The 6,607-nt window shown below is 34.4% G+C and overlaps 1 pseudogene across 1 annotated transcript; it reads right to left on the bottom strand.

The window, feature by feature from the left end:
- Positions 1-457: 457 nt before the first annotated feature.
- On the bottom strand, positions 458-2,068 carry LOC107617053 (putative acetyltransferase At3g50280 pseudogene; annotated as a pseudogene). Its single transcript, XR_015902257.1, has one exon. The product of XR_015902257.1 is annotated as a putative acetyltransferase At3g50280 pseudogene (transcript).
- Between the last annotated feature and the right edge of the window lie 4,539 nt (positions 2,069-6,607).

Genomic DNA, 6,607 nt, shown 5'->3' with positions numbered 1-6,607 from the left:
GCTGACAGAGGCGCCGCTGTGCGGTGATGGAGGCAGGGACCAAAGAAGAAGAATGGAAGAGAAAAAGGACGAAGGAAAAAGAAAAGGCAGAGAAATTCGAAACAGGATCGGGGGAGGTTACAAAAACGGCGTCGTTTTTGTCTCCAGGGACTTATATGTCCTGTTACGAAATGCTCCATGCCACCTGGCCTCTATTACGGCCACCTCAGCGCCACTTCTACTAGCTCATCCTTTTCCGTTCAATGCAAACGGCTGAATTCAACGGAAGGATATAAATGTTCACGTTTTTCAGGAGTTAGGGGCTTGAATGTATTTTTCATTCCTTGAGTACGAAAATACTCTAAAATTAAAGTACTTACAAGAATTTCATTGAATTCACAATGCAAAACCACAACAAAGATGCAAGAATCTTAGGACAGAATCCAGAGATAGTCAAACTAACTGAACAATTAAATACGAAAGTCCCACCACTCATTAGATTGAAATTATGTAGAAACTCTAATACATTTGTTTTTCTTCTAATAAAATTAATACTTGAGAGCAATTTAAATAAAAATATATTAAATTATCTAACTATTCTCACTACTAACAATTCTCAACCAATAACTCTGCATGTGACCCTTCCCCTTGAAATGAAACGGAATCCATAGTGAACTGAGTGTCATTCCACAAAGCCTCCAAGATGTCATATGGAAGACACACTTCAAGGTCAATACTACCTTCTTCATTCCCAGCAAACACGGAAATCTTTCCGGCACGCTTGTTTGCGACGCCACTCCGAACCGCCACAGGCTTTCCCCACCCAAAATCATTACCGTAAACATCGAAGCGCTGGGAGCTACTAGTCGACAAAGAATTACTATTAGCCACTTTCCCCAAAGTAAACAAAGTTGGGTTTCTCAACCAAGATTCAAAGTGACTCTTCACCTTCTCATCAGTGTACGAAGCTATCATCTTGTTCATCTCAAGAGCACACTTTCCAATTCCACCTTCTAGAAGCTCCCTTGCTCTCATCCTCACGCTGTCGAAAATCGCCGCATTTCCGAAGTAACTCTCCGGCAACTGTGGAACCAACCGTGGCCTAACTCCAACTTGAATGAAGTAGGAGAGTTCATCTTGAGGATCCACGCGCTTGCAACGGTAAACAGAGATCCAAAGATGTGTTAAAAGCGATTGCAGTGAAGAGATTTTGATTTTCTCTGTGCCAGCTTCTGCGTTAGCTTTCGCTTTCAGCCTTGCTAATTTCTCCTTTGTGAAGTGGAAGAACTTCTCTGGTAGCGGCGGTTCTGGATTGGGTATGATTTCGAAGTCTTTTTCTGTGAAAGGGAACCGTATTGGAAGCTCAACGTCGTTTACCAGAAACGCGCGTTCGAGTGAAGGGAGTTTCGATGGTTTGTTGTTGAAGCCGCTGCGCGAGATTTCCGCCCAAGAATTGACAAAATGCCAAAACGACCTGCCGTCTCCGAGGGTATGATTGAGAGTGCAACCAATGAAGACGCCGTCAACTAACTCCGTGACTTGAGCGGCAAAGAGTGGCTGGGACGTGCCTTGGTGGTTGTGAACGCCGTAAAGCGGGAAGAAGGAGTGAACAATGGAGGGAACGTACTTGGCTTGAAGAATGTCGTTGACGGTTGTGTTCTCTGCTACTGCGTGGACGAAGAGTGCTCCTTGGTTGTTGCAGAGGATGTGACACGTGGCAGCTTTGTCTTCGTTGTGGTGTGTAATGACGAAACGGCCAGTGAGGGGTGGAAAGAAGGCGAGGGTGGTGGAGAATGAATGTTTGAGGTTGTTGATTTGGAATGGTGTATGGTGGTGTTCTGTTTTAGTGGGTTTCTGAAATAGAAGGCCTTTCTGGATGGTTTCAAGTGGGAGGAAAGTCAGATCCCATGGGGTTAAATGGATCTTCTGTTCAGTTGATTCATTGCTTTGGTTTGGTGCTTGGACTAAGCCTGTGGAAATGACTCGGATGGATTCCATTCTTTTGATCTTTGCAGAAAGCTCAGTCACAGTTAAGTATTGTTATTTTGGATAAAAAATGAACTCATCTTAAACAAGTCTCAAAGATTCAAATTAAAAAAAATATAGCTAGACAATAAAAATACTAAACAATATAAATAATGAATATATTGGATATTCAATTCACTAGTTATGGAGATGATTATGTTAATTATTTTTAATTAGATAGTTATTTCTTTTGATTTAATGGCTAGATATTCAATTTGTGTGTAGATAATTATTTTAATATTAAGGTTTATGAGGTAATTTGGAGGTGGAATGTTTTTTTACTTTATTGGTCAATTCTAAAACTCATTGTTCATATTGTTTACAAAAGTGATTGTCTACCTAACAAAATCTTTCAAATTATATCTTGTGTATACAAGATTTATTAGTTTCACACATAAAATAATTAAAAAAAAAGAAAAATATTAAGAATAATACATTTTATCAATATTATTAGTCAATATTTTAGACTAATAATTTATTTTTATATTATTAGAATCAAATTTTAAAAATTATAATTTAAAATTTAGTATTAAAATTTAAAATATTATTTAAATATTAGTAAAAATAATAAATTTTATTAGTTACGTAATACTTTTTATTAAAAAAATGGCATCATTCATTCTTATTATTCAGGAGCTTTTTTTTAGAAAAAATATATTCGTATCATTAGTCCAGGATTTGTAATAAATTTTGGCCAGTAAAAAATTAAATTGATGGTTAAGATTAAAATATTTTTTATATATAATAATTTTATAAGACATGCTTATATTTTTTAATTATTAAATATACCATGGCTTTTATATATTTGTTCAACCACCACCTTCATTGCATTGCATATTTTCCCAACATGAACGATTTAATTGCAGTCGCTTATATTTTCCCAACATGAACGGGTTAATCCCTTTCCAAGAATGTGGTGAGAAAGAATTCCTCAATTATTCTGTCTACATTAAAGTAAAAGTTTATTCTGTTTATGTCAAAAAATCTACTACTCATCCAAAGATGGCTATCAATTATTATGTGAAGACAAACATGTGGGTGTGGCTGCTGATCTAGTAGCCACACATATAATCCACTTTGGGCTTTTGCTTTTCCATATATTTATCTGATAATGGCTATGTAAAGGGTATTTATAAATTTGATTAATTAATATTATTAATATTATTAATATTATTATTAATATTAAGAAATGGTTATTAACTGTTTAATATCATTTGGTTGAAGGGACACAATCTTTTAAGGATTGTGTATGTTCAAAACATTGTGTCTATTGGCTAAAGGGACACAACTCTTTAAGAGTTGTGTATATTCAAAACATTGTATCTATTGGCAATAGAAAAGATACAATCATTTGTATACGTAATCAATCATAATTGCTATGTGCAATATGTATAAATAAGTCCTTGTTCACTATTTCAGATATGACGTACTAAGTGTACAAATTACTCAACCATTAAGAGATTTTCTTTGTTCAAGAGAGTTGAGAATTTCTTACTATTGCTAATTAAGAAATTCTTAGGTTTCATTGTATCGTGGGAGAGTATTGTCATTAACCCTATAGTAACTAAGTGTGGGGACAAATATCTCTCTAAAGAAAGCAATCTAATCGTGCCTTGAAACCACTACATAAATATAAGATTTTGTCATCTTATAATCTTCATATACCCAACAATTTTAGAGAGATATTTGTTGAAGATGGCACAAGATCAAAACACCACGTTCAAGGTCATGAATCAAGAGTTTGTCAAGTTAGATCGCTTTGATGGAACGAACTTCAACCGTTGGAAAGACAAGATGATGTTTCTTCTTTCGGTTCTCAATCTTGCATATGTGATTGACCCAAAGACTACACCAATTACCGATGCCGCTGAAAACGTCACACCGGAAGAGAAAGAAGAGATCGTTCAATTGAAGAAGAAACGTGATGAAGATACTTTCGCATGTCGAGGTCATATCCTCAACACTTTATCCGACCGACTCTATGATCTCTACATGTCAATTCAATCACCATTAGAGATTTGGAAGTCTTTGGAAGAAAAGTACAATACCGAACGACAAGGAACAGATAAGTTTATCATGATGAAATATTTTGAATTTATTATGAATGATACTATGCCTGTCATGGATCAAATTCATGAATTACAAATCCTTGTAAGTAGACTTCGTGATCTACAAGTGGTGATCCCTGAATCATTACAAGTTGGAGCAATTATTTCAAAATTGCCTTCATCTTGGAATGGTTATAGGAAGAAACTTTTACATCTTGGTGAGGACTTCACAATTGAGAAATTACTAAGGCATATACATATAGAGGAGGAAACTCGAAAACGTGATGCTGTGTATCTTTCTCAAAGTTCTAAAGTGAATCATATTGATGAAAATAACATCAATAAGAAGAAAAGAAAGTTCTCTAAAGATTCAAAGCAAGATAAGAAGAGACAAAGAGAGTGTTATCATTGTCACAAGAAAGGACACTATATCAAAGAATGTAGACTTCTGAAAAAGGAAGCATCAAAGACCAACTTAGTGGAAGAGAAGGATCTAATTGCTATGGTTGTAGAAAAAGTACAAAACATGCATATTGGCATGGTTACAGAAGTCAACATAGCAACACAAGAAAAATCACTTGAGTGGTGGTTAGATTCTGGGGCTACTGTTCACGTTTGCAATGATCGCAACCAATTCAAAACATATGAAGAAGTGAACAATAGAGAAGTCTTGATGGGTAATGATAACTCAGCCAAAGTTTGTGGTCAAGGAAGTGTGGAATTAAATTTTACATCTGGAAAGAAATTAAGTTTAATAAATGTACTTCATGTTCCAGATTTGAGAAAAAATTTAGTTTCTGTTAGTCTCTTGTGTAAGAAAGGATTCAAAGTTGTAATGGAATCCGATAAAGTGATCTTGCTTAAGAATGATGTATTCATAGGAAAAGGATATTGTACTGAAGGCATGTTTAAACTTAGTATTAATAAAGTGAATGTTTCCTTGTATGTTGTTGATTCTTGTGATTTATGGCATAGTAGATTGGCACACTTAAATTACAAATCAATTGAATATATGCAAAAGAATAACTATATTGATCTTAGTAACAAGGATTTTAATAAGAAATGTGATATTTGCATACAATCTAAAATTACTAAGAAACCTTTTCCTAAGGTTGAAAGAAATACACATTTATTAGAATTGATTCATAGTGATATTTGTGAACTAAATGACAATATTACTGGAGGAGGAAAAAGATACTTTATAACATTCATTGATGATTGTTCTAGATTTACTTATGTGTATTTTCTTAGAAATAAAGATGAAGCTTTTGAAATGTTTAAGAAATATAAAATGGAAGTAGAAAATATGCATAATAAGAAAATAAAAGTTTTTCGTAGTGATCGAGGTGGAGAATATTTTTCTAATGAATTTGATCACTTTTGTGAATTACATGGTATTGTGCATGAATCTTCCGCTCTATATACTCCGCAACAAAATGGTTTGGCGGAAAGGAAAAACCGTACCTTAGTGGATATAAAAATTGCCTTACAATTTGTGAGGTGAAGCATTATTGACATCATGTCATATCCATAATAGGATACCATCAAGACATAGAAAGGTTTCTCCTTATGAAATTTGGAAAGGAAGGAAACCTAATTTAAATTATCTTAAAGTGTGGGGGTGTTTAGCCTTTTATCGAGTTCCTGATCAAAAGAGAACTAAATTGGGGCCAAGAGCCAAAAAATGGGCTTTTATAGGATATGCTCAAAATTCTAAAGCATATAGAATATTAGACTTAGTGTCTAATGTAGTTGTTGAATCAAGAGAAGTAGAATTTATTAAAAATAAATTTATCAATGATTCAACTTCTAATTCAGAGTATCTCCAAAATGATACTAATATTTCACAAGAAATAAATAATCAAAATAATAAACGTCTAAACGACAAAGAGTTGATTGAACCAAGGAAGAGCTTGAGAGTAAGAAAAGAAAAGGACTTGGGTCCAGATTTTATTTCTTCTCAGGCTATCACCTTTTTGGTAGAAGGAACTAGGAATTCTGTAACAAACAAGATTCCTATTGTGATGAACATAGAGGGTGATTCTCAAACGTTCAAAGAGGCTATGGCTTCAAGGGATTCTGTTTTTTGGAAAGAAGCAATAAACGATGAAATGGACTTAATATTATCTAACGATACTTGGGTCTTGGTTGATTTGCCTCCAGGATCAAAGCCTATAGGATGTAAGTGGGTATTTAGAAGAAAGTATAACACTGATGGTTCATTACAAACCTTTAAAGCAAGGTTAGTGGCTAAGGGATTTAGACAACAAGAAGGTCTAGACTATTTTGATACCTACGCACCTGTGGCAAGAATGACTTCCATTAGGGCTCTTATAGCATTAGCATCCATACATAAGCTTCATATACATCAAATGGATGTTAAAACGGCTTTTTTAAATGGAGATCTTAATGAAGAAATTTATATGGAGCAACCGGAAGGGTATGTGCTACCCGGAAATGAAAAGAAAGTTTGCAAATTAATTAAGTCTTTGTATGGGCTAAAACAAGCGCCTAAACAATGGCATGAGAAGTTTGATTCAGTGGTGTTATCAAAT

The sequence above is a fragment of the Arachis ipaensis genome, chromosome B1 (genome assembly GCF_059453495.1).
Source record: "Arachis ipaensis isolate K30076 ecotype BB chromosome B1, ASM5945349v1, whole genome shotgun sequence".
Classification (NCBI taxonomy): Eukaryota; Viridiplantae; Streptophyta; class Magnoliopsida; order Fabales; family Fabaceae; genus Arachis; species Arachis ipaensis.
The sequence above is the reverse complement of the archived record's forward strand: the minus strand, read 5'-3'. Positions and strand labels throughout refer to the sequence as shown.